Here is a 13491-nt window from a genome sequence, read left to right as displayed (position 1 = left end):
CACATCTTTCGATGCGTGTCGTTTTTTCATGCGTCAACCGATTTCGATGAAATTTTCAGCATGTGTATAACTAACATAGATCTACAAAACATGTATTTTAAATTTTCATTAAGGGCCCTAATAAAAAAGTTAAAAAAATACCTTTTTTAAATTATAGTCTTAGTATTTACTATTATAGTAAATTTACTATTATAGTAATAATAAAAAATAATTTTACTATTACAGTAAATTATAATCTTTTGGAAAATCTTTTTGGCATATCATTTCATAAACCAGTGCTTCTAATTGATTATAAAAAATCAGGTCGTTTGTTACAATTATAAAAAAGTTATTCTGTTTTAAAGGGCGTTCGAATACTTTCGTGAGCCACTGTATGTATTAGGAAACGGTTGAAGTCATCAAAATCGGCGAGGTGTACCCTTTTCTAAGATCCGATTTGTTTTTGTGGATCATTCACAGATTTGAAGACTGAGAGGAGAGTTGGTTGTAGTTCTTTTGTAGACATAGCGCGAAGTGTATGATACACTTGCGGGGTTCGTGCGACTATTTGTGCAAGGACCCAGCATAACAGGTAGCGCGTCTCGTCGCACAGGATTAATATGGGCCGGCATCTTTTCTTCAGCTTTAAGAAGGCAGGTCAAGTGGTTCGGTTACTGGTTCGTGGCCACTTCGGCTCTGCCGGAGGAAACACGATATATTTCCTGCAGGGCCGAGAGACCCCATCATTCTCCACTCCGTGACGGCACAAAGGGCCATGAGAACGAACAAAAAGGGTGGCTGAGCCTATCTGACGTCTGTGTACACACCGGGATGACACTTGCGAAAGTACTACCCTGCGACCTGACGCGCAAACAATGTACCGCCGAAAATATTTCTTCCTGCTCGCTGGCTATACCCGGAGCCGCTTAGCAGTTATACGCGCCTGAAACTCGAGCCGAGCGTTCTCTCCACGCTTTCTCTCCTCCATAAAAGTATTGTTTTCGCCTAGCGAGATGTCGTCTTTGGGAAATCGCGGCTGGGGACCCAACTGGTACTCTATTCCACACGATCCGACACCACACGACCGAATGTTAGAATGCAATTTGCCTCTGCCGAATAAAAATTGTTTTTGTACTACTCCACACAATCAAAAACGCACTGAATTGTAACTGAACAATTGGCGATTTTCGACATCATGTAACTTCGTGAATATTTCCAAATTTTTTTACACGAATTTACAGGAATTGAGAGATCGACAATTTTTCGGTCGTTGACTTTTTCAGATTTTTTTTTACGCATTTTCTAAATATAGAAGTCACCATAGTGTTTCAACGAAGCACTGGAATCTCGCTTGCTGTAATTTATCTTTAACTAAAATCTACCATTTTATCTCGAAATGAAAAATGTTTCACTCGTCGATATGACGTACAACTTGTGATATTCTCATATATCAACCGTATCGGAAAAAACATCATAAAATATAGAATATAAATACGGAAATATCGCAGATTGAAGCGTATAATAGTGAAAAATTACTCGGAACGATTTTAATTCCGTATGTTAGTCGTACAAAAAGATGAAAGATTGACTTCAAAATATTCCAGTCGACGAATCAAATTATTTCCTTTACAATTTTCTAGTCGGTGAATGTAAGGAATACACTGAGTAATATTTTTATATTTTTTTACGTGGTACCTAGAATGTCTAAAAAAATACCAGTCCGTGTTTTTTATTGTAGATAGTTGAGATAAAGGGGAACATGAAAAACACCATTTCCGCTGGGCTTTTACCGTTTTTGTGTTTCCGTTATCTGTTTTTAGCTTTAACAATGAGATTTATTCCGCTGTACTTTATGTTTGTATTTCTAAATAATATATCAAGAATTCATAATTAGACAATAATACTGTGTGCATGAAAATTGATACGTTGTTTGCTTCTGGGGGCTATAAAATATACTCATTCGGATATTGAATTATAATTGGACATATTTCTTTAAAATATAAAATCATGATTGAAACACAAAATGGTCAATGAAAGTGAACAAATAATACATCAGACTGGTATCTTTACAGCATCGTGGATTAATAATTCGGCTTTAATTTATGAGTTTTCCTAAATATTAGGTTGACAACTAAATTCGCGACCTTTTGTTTTGTAATACTTTTATTGTATCAGTATAACATTCAGTGACTATTCCTTTTGAACTGTATATTATTGGAAAGCTCTAAATTTTGCGATTAATTTAATATAAAATACTCATGCTTAAAAATATACAGTAAAGTCGCGTTTACTGTCCAACAGCCTGTGTTCTGCACGGACAGTGATCGCATACCGACATTTTTTACGACTGTGTCTACCGCGCCGACCGCGCCGAGAGTTCAAAAGAAAGCAGAACGTACAGCTTGTCAAATCCAGCTGTGCGGCTGAATGTCCCCCGCAAGGGGAAATCTTTGTATTTGTTTGCCCATTCCTATGTTTTGGTCAGTCGCACAGCTAGATTTGACAAGCTGTAGAGAAGGACAGCATGACAGTGGAGTGGGTAGGCACTAGACAGTGATCGCGTACCCGATCGCGGACAGTAAACGCGACTTTACAGTACATAAATGATTTTGTTTGAGAAAATGTGGAGGTCGCGAACTTAGTTGCCAACCTAATAATTAACAAACGCTTACGAATAACTCTACTCAAAAAGAATTATCCACATCTATAGAAATGGGAAATTGCACAAACATCCGCGCCCGATAATTAGCCATCGGTGCCGGAATAGCGAGCCATTCTTAAAGCTCCAACGAAGTCGAGAGTAGTCTCCGAGTTGCTCGGAGTAGTTTTATTCACCGCCGAAGAAAATGGCAATTTTATATTTCCCGTGGTCTTCCGGTCGGAAGATTCCGCGCTAGAAATATCAGCATCCCGCTGGCTGCCGTTCCCCTAATCTTCCCGTGTCCCGTGGAAAGTTCCCGGAAACCGTGCAATTTTTCCTGCCGGATTTTTTCCCGTCTCGCGAACGTTGTCGTTCGTTCGCCGCGGGCTTGCGACTTCCGGATCTGTTGCACCGGAGCGGGGTGGAACCCGAACAGTTTTCTAAGCATGCGATCGAATCGGCATACGAATCTCTCATTACACGGGTCGCGGGTCTAGCATGGTTCTCGAAATCGGCCGAGCGTTGCGAAACGGGAAGAAACAGAGGGATAAATAAATGGTAACATCCAGCGGAATGGTACCTATCGGCTCCAGTCGTTCCCGCAGTTGCTACTCCGAATGAGCTTCGCCGAGGCAATCGCACGCGAATTTCTATCGTTCACGGTGATGCATGCCGGCTACGCAACGAAATGCCCTGTTTAATGTTGCACGAACGGCACACTGTCCTCGAGTACACAAATGTCTTCGGGATGCGAGAATTTTACGGAACTCCCCGCCGCGAGTAGATTGCGGCTACCATTATTGATGAGGCGCAGAGTGTTTCCGGTTCTACCGGACTTCTTGCGGACTCGTAATATGTATAGAGTTGATTCACGGTCCCGTCGCTCATGGTTTACGGAGAATTTTGTCTCCCGGATGAACCGTTGATACGCGTGTGTTCTGCATCATTTTAATGCTTTCTCCACTTTCTTGTAAAGGTATCTGGAATTTTTCTGGAATTCCGAGCATTAAAAGTGATTGATATGCTTTATAAAAATGGTAAATTCAATTTAATTTTTATTTTCTACATTGCTTTAAAATTCGATTGTTTTTCTTCTGAACGTATCACAAATTTTTTAATTTGGTTATGAAAGATAGAAACTGTACAATGTTACAATAAATAAAATGGACATTTCCAACATGCTGATTTGAGCCACGTAGAAATTTCATCCAGACCTAACCCTTCACCGACCAAAAAATTAAACTTGGGCGGGAAATGCTGAGCCAAATTTATGACACTGAAGAAGACCCCATCAATTAGAATAAAATATCGATTCTAATATTAGAATAAAATTCCAATATTCTAATATGATGATTTACAGTGGACCCAATATTTAAATTTTAAATTGTGATAATTTCAGTAAAACAAATAGTACATAAGCTAGGCGTTAACACATGGGGTAATTACATGTGTGATCGAGTGTAAGGGGCTAGCAGACTGTGTGCCAGAGTTGTGCAGAATTATAATTGCATTACTCCAGAAATTATAATTACGAAGTAATTGAATTAAACTGTAATTCAGTTATATCGTAATTTATAATTCAGATCTTCATTCAATTAAATTACAATGTAATTCGTAATTGCAATTGCGTACAATTATAAAATACCAAGTAAAAATAAAAAATAATTGTAATTAAATTACAATGTAATTCGTAATTGCAATTACAGTACAATTATAAAATACATTGTAATTAAATTACTTTAATTGTTAGGTAATAATTAATAGGTAAGAAGAGGTTGAAAAATCCATGTGAGGGTTTCGAACAGAATTTATAATATTATTAATAAATTTATAATATCTGAACAGAAATATAACTTCTGCGTTACAGATTTTTTAAATTTCAACCATAAACATATGAAATAGCGTTAAGTGTTATGAACGAGGACGAGGTATAGAAACTACGCCGCACAGACAGCAAACAAGTATATGAATGAAAAACATAAAAATATATCGCACTTCTTCAAAGTTCTGGGCTATAATTTGGAGAGCTGTATTTTAATTATATTGTATTTCAATTACACATCTGATTAAAATACTTAGTAATTGAATTAATTGAGAGGTTTGAATTATGTTTCGATGTAATTGAATTACTATATGTATAATTGAAATACAATGTAATGCAATTGTGTAATTGAATTACAATGTAATTGAATTAGCACAACTCTGCTGTGTGCTTATTAAAAAGTAAGATATATGTATTAGCTATTCGTGGCTTCACCGCGACACGAACGGGGAACTAATTAACTTTGCTAACGCGGAATGAACGAACGCAGCCGCAAATAGGATCGTTCAACTTGGTAGACGCCGCGCTGTCGATGAATATTTTTGTTTGACTGCGTCTCGGTCGCGATGCATCCGTGCGAATGCAAGTAAAGCGGAAAATTTATATGACACGAAGCGTGTCGTATTCTCGTGACATTTTGATGGTCTCCTTTTAAAAGAGTCTGCCATCGATGATTGTAGTTCGTGAAAGAGCCGCTCTCTGCTCAGCACCTAGCGGCCATTGTTCGCAATGGAACATGTGACGCCAGCAGCACCGCCGCGATATAAAACTTCAAGAAAAACGAAAAATACGAATACAAATCTATCTCTCCGGAGCAAATAACCACGGCCCCGGGAATAGAGCTTGTATATGCTCGTTACTAATGCATGCATCCGAACCGTCTATAAAAGGCAAGATTGTCCTAGTAAAAATGTTGGTTTGATGCCGGTAACACTTTCTCGAATCGCTGCGAACAATAATTGAACCTGAAATATTTAAATATAGCGAGAAATATGGTCTATATAAAACGATTTATGCCCTTACAACGCTATGAAACGGAAAACGTATAGTCAACACGCTACACACTGTTTACAGTGTTGGTAACACTTCTGTCGGTCACGTGACCGGTTTATTATAGAGGAACTTTCAGTTAAAATAATCCAAGCAGGTATAAAAAAAAATTTCTTAATTTGTTTAAAAAATTGGGATTCATTATACCGCGTATTTTTATGCAAAATGAAAATTGCATTTATTGCAATATACAGGGGCCACGTTTATTTCTTATTCGAATAATTATAGTGTGTCGAAAATAATACAATAGTATTTCTAATTTCTCTAAGCGTTTTTGTCGTTCAGTGTGAAAGCCATGGAAGAGTTTCAAATAAAAACGCTCAATAGTAGAGATGATAGTAATTGAATTTATCGCATCAGAATGCTTGATATTTTAATTATAATTTTAAATATGCGAATATTTTCCGGAAGTTCATAATTTATTAAGCGTATTTTAAACGGGGAGTTCAAGTTGAAATAATTTGTGTAGATTTATACCGAAGTTCGGTACAACTGGAACTCTTACAGCGCGGCAAAATAAAAATCTATACATATTTTAGCATAAAAGCAATACTTAAGTCGGAATTAATTAAATCTGCACTGTGGTGCACTCGCAGTTTCGGATGGAGCTACTTGAACAGCCGAATGGTCGCAAACAAATGATCCCGCATTTCGTGAGTTTCGAAATGCTGGAATTTCATTTAAAATTTTCAGCCCAGGCTGCTGATCAAATAATTAATTACTAACTAGATTGCGGATTTCTCTAAAATACTATTGCATGGAAAACCAAGGAAAAATAGAGTTTCACAAAACTTGTTAAAATTCCTATTTTTATTGCAGTCTTTAAAATATGACACTATTTTTTTATTGTTTTCCTAACTACAATGAACTAACTTTTTATAAACTTGTTAAAAAATTTTAATTTTTGTGTTCTTCATTTTCAAAATATATCCCATAAAAATTCCCGTTTGTCTCATGAAACTGTACAATGAAAATAATAGAAATAAATATAATTTTTCTGTTATGCTCCCCGTGATCGTACGTATTTATACAGCACAGAGTAATTGAAATTGGATTATTATTGATATGCGGATTTTCTGTAACCAATAAATAGATACGACTGTGCAGGATGCGGCTGCAGAAAAAGCTTAATCGCTCTTGAATGCCTTTTCTTTGTATTGGTAATCTAATAAAACCTGTAACAGTGAATACAAATTTCGTTTTAATTTCTGCTCTCCTAACCGTTATGGCTATCGTTTGGATCAATTTGACCAGCAACCAGGCTTCTCTTTTATTCATCTTTCTTGTTGGGAAATATCAAATTTAATCTTGGTCATTTCAAAAGAAACATATAAAAGGGTTAAATACTTTCTACATGCATGGTACAACCAAATTACAATTAATACTCTTGAATACACGTTATGCATATTCTCATTAAACTGCGAATCTTGGAACGTATAAAAATATGAACTCGTACGAGCATCTATAATCTGTTATTGCACTTCAGAAGACAAACTCGTTGAACAAGGGGTTCGATAAAAATTAGTTCGGTCGATACCAGGATCGAGGGAGGAGCGCAAATATGCTTGAAAATGAGCCTGAGAGTACGGAAACGTGTCGTCTTATCTAACCAAGCTTGACAAGTCGCCCCTTCATCGAGTTCCCAAAGAGAGGGACACAGAGAGAGAGAGAGAGAGAGAGAGAGAGAGAGGTGAAAAAAAAACGAAAAAATAAAGGCACAGAAATGTATAGTTGATCGCGAGGCTTTTCAGCAACGTCAGCAGTCGCCGGTGGTTTTCAGGCCGCCCCGGCATGAAACGGGGTCACCGATCGCATTGTACTACTTTAGCAAGTGGAGGACCGAGGCACTTCGCAACAATTCATGCGCTTTTGACCTTTGCCGCGTTCTCTCCCTCCGCGAGAGAGCAACTGGAACGGCCTACTTCTTCTATGGACCTGAGCCGACGCTAATGCAATTTTGAGACAGCAGCCGCGGGGACAAATGTCAATGCAACGCACGTGTGCAGCGGCGATGCAAGTCCTTGCAATGTCTTGCTCTTCCGCTCGATGGTGGTTCGTGCCTGGAACCATGTCTGCACAACGAAGACCATTACGACCCACCTGAAGCTCATCATCACCTAAAAATAGGTTTCCCATTTCTGGATCGCAAGATTTTTCATTTTAACTAAATTAATTTTAATTAATTGTTCAATCATAAAATATTGTTTTAAAACATTCTCTTTAAAATTCTCTTTTAAATTTTTTCTCGGTCTCTTTAAAAAATTCTTTATACCTTTATTTTACATTTACTGCAACATAACACACTTTTTCGAAAATGTTTTTTTGACTTCGTTATACAGAAGTATATTCTACTGTATTTTCACAGCTTTCGGATGATCCGACCTGCAACTAATGTTTTCGATGTACAGTTAGGAGCAAAACTGATCACCCACACTTTAAATCAGAATAAGTTCTTTATGATTGGAGCAAGCGACTTCAATTTCTCTGTAAGGCTAGAAGAATTAGTTTAGTAAAGGATGTCTAAAAAATATGTTGAAAAAATGAATTCGGTTGGAATTGTGAAAAACAATAGTAAAAATTGATTTTTTACAACTTTTTTAGCTAGGCCAATAACGAAAATTTAAAAGATGTGTTTGGTCAACCCGTATACATTCTGAAAATTTCATTGAAATTGGTTAATTGGTTTACGAGTTATAAACGATCAAAAGAAAAGTGGTAAAAAAGCCGAAAATCTTGAAAACTTGCAATTTTTACCACTTTTGATCGATTATAACTCGTAAACAAATTAATCAGATTCAATGAAATTTTCGGAACGTATATGATTTATACGAGTTGACCAAACACACGTTTTAAATTTTCTTTATTGGCCCAGCTAAAAAAGTTGTAGAAATCAATTTTTACTATTGTTTTTCACAATTCCGAACAAATGCATTTTTTCAACAAATTCTTTAGACGTCATTTACTAAATTAATTTCGAATATATTCTAGTCAGTAAACATCGACAGCTTCTATTATAATCGAACTCGCAATTAAAATCGCAATTTATCAGAGAATGTAGGGAACAACGGAGAAAAGTGAACAGAGAAAAAGTGCCGGTCGGATACGTGTTAATATTTCGGTTGGTTCGGCAGCGGAGATTTCTATTATAAAAAATCTGATTAGAAATCCCGGTTGAAATTGCCCCGAGATCGGTCGCGGTCAGAGGGCGTGAAAATCGAGAAAAGCAAGAAACAATTCTGCGACGACGCGACATTTCATCAGCCGCCGCTGCCGTCGCCGGTGGATTCGTATTTCGTATCGATCGAGGGTTGTTTAAGCGAGTGTGATCGTTGACGTACATTCGACCCGTTCGGGGCTCTTGTGCCGAGTTGTTTTCCGTGTGTTTCACGCCGCTTCGAAAATGAAACTAATACCGTTCAGCCTCGTCGAGAGGACTCGGCGCGCTCCCCTATCCACTTTCGGGGCGGACTTTTGTCGCGAGGAAATTTATTTGCAGGACAACGCTTCGCCTCTAAACAGTCGTTGCCGGATATTACCGTGGCGATCCATGCCGTTTGCGAGCCGGTAAAAAGCGGCTTTCCGCCGTTAGCCATCGTTGAAGCACCATTACGAACTAAATTAACGGGCGCATTATGTCCTTAGCGGACCTACGCACACGTGTAGCGCGTGCGCGCCGTTAATACGATTTTAACCGGGATGAAGCATCATTGGAAAAATTTTATTATCCTCGCGAATGTCCAAGAAAACGATTTTACCGTGCTCGCTAACGATTCCGATAATGCTTTGTTATTTTATCGCCCCAACGTGATTACTCTGCAATGCATTATTTCGCGCTTCTGCAGCTGATTTTATTTCGCGTTTTCATGTAAGGTTACGTTTCATTTAATACGCCGCGCACTATCGTTAACGAGGTGTTGGATAATTGTTTCGAAACAATATAAACGTTTGCACGCGTTTGTATTTTCATAATTTATTTATTTCATTTATTAATCTTTAATAACCAGGCGATGGGCTTAGTTTCCACCTGCCTTACGTATTAACTGTAATATGACACTTGTAACAAACTTTATACAAATTTAGGCATCGAAATCTACGTGTGATATTGTATGTAATTTTAATTTGGTTGTTTCTTATGCCGATATACATATTAGTAGATTATTATTTCATCTGAAAAGCAGGACTGTTTGCGATAAGATCTAGTCATTTTAGTCTTACATGCAGAAACTCACAGTGAAACCATAACAATTTAAATCGAGATTTCCACACTGGTCACCCCTATTGCATTCTCAAGTTTTTCTTTAAACATCCACTGCAAACGGCTTGATAAAAAATTCAACGCACCGTACAATAGCGAGAGGAACACGGAGAAGTATGCGTGCACGTATGTTTCGTAGCCGAATTTACTCGGAAAGAATCGGCGAAATGTCAGCATTTTAATTATTTCCATAGGCAATGGCGCGCTATTTCAATTTCAAAGGGGTCGAAATATTCTGAGAGGGTCTCTGCCATTGTTCGGCAATGTCAACAGTACCTTTCCCTGAAAAAGGGGAACGCGCGCCGGGTGTACCTTGAATCTCATAACTCCTCGGTGTCTCCGCGTGGGATCCGCTCTTTTTACAGTTTCACGCGACATTGATCGAACCTAAATATATCTCGTTTCCCTACATTTTCGTCCTGCCTTTTTCCTTCTGTCGCGGTATGATATCTCGTGCCGGTGCAGAAAAATCTCCTTAATACGTGTCCACATAAAAGGAGCACACTCTCGACGGTATATACACGTACGTAGAGCGTGGCAATTTTGGATTATGGTATTCGTAGAACGTGAATTCTGTGGCCGCATGATCTTCCGCGGGATATCAGGCGGATGGATCCAAGCTTTTCCAGCCCCTGTCGAAGCTTTAAGTGGATTTAACCGCGCGAGACCTCTCGACATTCGAAACCAATCGATGATGCAATTTTAATGAATCTCCGTCATTTGCTTAATTCATATTTACGGCGAGCTATTTTCCCGGATTACGGCCCTGTTTCGTTCGTTCGAAATACGTTTTTAAGAGGTACGTACAGCCGTCGCCGAAAGTAAGTCGACTATCGCAATCTGTGGGGAAATTAGTACGACTATGTTTTATGATCGTTCGTATTGTGAACAGATTGTATCGATGGTACTCAGATCAATTGTACCTTCATTTTGGATTCAAACTTTTGAAGTGTATAGATAGTAATAGAGATTATTTTTGACTGTAGAATTTATCCTAATTAATTGTAAATAATTTATAGATTCAAGAAGAGAGGAAATTTAAATATCTAATACTGTGCTTGAAGAGAAACAGTTACGGTTACATGAATAATTTGTGCATCAAATACATATTTGATATTTAATTATGAGATATAATAATTATAGAAATTATATATAGAATTTATATGTAGAATTTTCATACCATCTATATTTTGTTATTGAATTATCCTGAATTTTATAGTGGGATCACAAATAAAATTCATTATCAACAAGATATCATAGAAAATGAATATTCAAGGGCTATGCATTTCAGTTCGCGTTATGCATTTACAACACAACTTATAACAAGGTTACCAACCACTGGAGTTTGAGCAGCATTTACAAGTAATTTCGATCCTCGAGTTTCTTAATAAATACTGTATTAATTTGATTAATGAGAAACGAATAGCGATCGCGGCAGATAGGTGTCGGGAGTCACACGTACCCAGCGCGCGCACAAACACACACAATGCTGGCGCTGTACAAACTTAAAGTTGTTTGCTCGCCCAAGTTCGTTACACAACTCTCGTGTTACAACGTACCTTCACAAAGTTACAGCCGAACTAGCTTACGACATTAAGTTATCGTAGGTGCAGCGGTGCATCTCGTCGGAGGATCAATCAGAATTCATTCGTGGCGTCGTGTTGTCAGAATTCAAATCTCATTTGGAAAATCACGGCAGCTTATAGATTAGTTCGCACATTATCGCAGTTACCACATCAAACTGAATTTACAAGATGAGAGACACGAACTTCTCCAAAACACAGTTCAAGAAATAGGTAAAATACACTGCTTTAGTGGCTTTATTCAGAGAGGATATAAGTACCCTAAATACCCATATTTAGCATGTTTAATATTGATGAAAAATAAAGAATATTGGTTACAACAGTTAATGTGTCCTTTTTCCCCATCATATACGTGACTACTCGATAGTAAAGTTAGATTATAACATCTTCAAAAAGTTTGTGAATCAAGAAAAATTTTTCAAATTAGACAGAAATTAATCAATGTATTAGGAGAATATCATAGTAAAATAGGTGACAGAAAAATTTAGTAGCAGAGAACCGAAAATTGTGAATAGAGAAAATTTTTCAAATTGGACAAAAATTTACCAATGTATTAGAAGAATATGATACCGAAAGAGGTGGCACGAAAATTCAGTAGTACAACGCAACGACAAGCCAGACATCCGAAGGTTCTTGTGTTTCAAAGTTTCGCTATTTTTACAATTCCAAATCAGTACAGTAACTCAATGACAAGTTGTACAATTTTTGTGGAAATCAGTAGTATGACTCTTCGACAAGTCGGACTTCCGGGAAAAAATGGTGGTTCCATAAATATAAACGCAGATACGCTTTTTTATTACATTGTCCTTATTGATTCATTGTAGATTCATATATAAAAATTTTGTATTGTACATGTACGTACATAACTTATATTCTAAATATTTATAATAAGAGTGTTGTCTGGCTCAGAGAAGCTGACAACGCTGTAAAATCTGGCTCCCTCAGACACATGTTTTGTGTCGCAACCTCATGTAATTCACTAGCTGATGAAGTGGCTGAAGTTCACTTGAGGAAACCAAAAATGTTCAACTTTTTGTATAGAATACTATAGCTTTTGGCGAGAAAATGCCGAAAAGCCGAGTTTTAATGACGGGAATTCAGTGGTTCGAAAGTTATGCGTGTTTAAAGTTCCGCGATTTTTACCGCAAGGGACTCCGGTCCCGCTAAAAGGAGCCATTTTAATTAATACCATAACTCTCCCCAAAAGGGAGAGAAAAAGGATCTCTAAACTGATCCGGCAGTTGCTTTTAAATTCGCGTCCTTGAAATGCGGTGCGCGCACGCGAGTTCCATTGCGTCCGTTCTCCAAGTAAATTTCTAATGGTCCACTCGTGAACCTGGTCCCTGTTCTGTTCCTGAGCGAGCTTAAAATTCCGCGCGTTTGCTGGACGAATCAATTTGACAAATCGTCCGTCCCGTTCGTTTCGCATTTCGTAAAGGATCTCCGAGCGTGGCTCTTTTCCGCGTGGAGGCGACAGCCGGCCCCGTGTTCCGCAACCGGAAACAGTTTCGCCCGCGGAAAACCCCCGTACAGTGTTTCGTGAACGAATACCTCTGTATGCAGATCGCTCGTGCGTATACGCGCACCCGTTTTCTACGGAGAGAGTTCATTTGTGCGCGCTGATAAAGGTACCGAAAGAGTCGACTCGATCGACGGTTACACCTACTCACGGAGTCCCCTCTATCGCTTGTGCAGAAATTTGAAAGTTACTGTGCTGAATATGGTGGATTGCAAATATTTGGAATTTCCTGTATTTAAACTGCGATAACTTTGTCAAAAATGATCGCACGACAATAAATTCGGACTCATGTTACAGCTAGACCCTTCTAGTTTCATCATCCATCGTTATTTCGGTCTAAGATTTTTTTTCATGATGTACCAGACGAGAAATTCAAGACCCATTTTTCTTCAAAAATACTGTAAATTCAAAAATCTCCAGAAACTTTCAACATTTTTTCTCATACATGAAACTACGATAGATTTAAAGATTGAAGCTTTCTCTTTCCAATGACATCTTAAAAATTAGTGTGCGATTTTTCCTAATTGTTTTATCGAGCTTTGCATGAGGTGTGTGTACAGGTGTTTACACGACCAAATTTGTTTGTAATTTCTATTACACAATACAGTGAAAAAAAAATCGTACACCAATTTTTAGGGTGTC

The 13491-nt window shown here is 37.9% G+C and overlaps 1 protein-coding gene across 1 annotated transcript in view; it reads left to right on the top strand.

Moving 5' to 3' along the window:
- The window catches only part of Sol1, a 667060-nt gene that overhangs the window by 86700 nt on the left and 566869 nt on the right, over positions 1 to 13491 (top strand). The window lies entirely within an intron of this gene.

Source organism: Lasioglossum baleicum, chromosome 15, assembly GCF_051020765.1.
Source record: "Lasioglossum baleicum chromosome 15, iyLasBale1, whole genome shotgun sequence".
NCBI classification, from domain to species: Eukaryota; Metazoa; Arthropoda; class Insecta; order Hymenoptera; family Halictidae; genus Lasioglossum; species Lasioglossum baleicum.
This window is presented reverse-complemented; position numbering and strand designations above follow the sequence as displayed.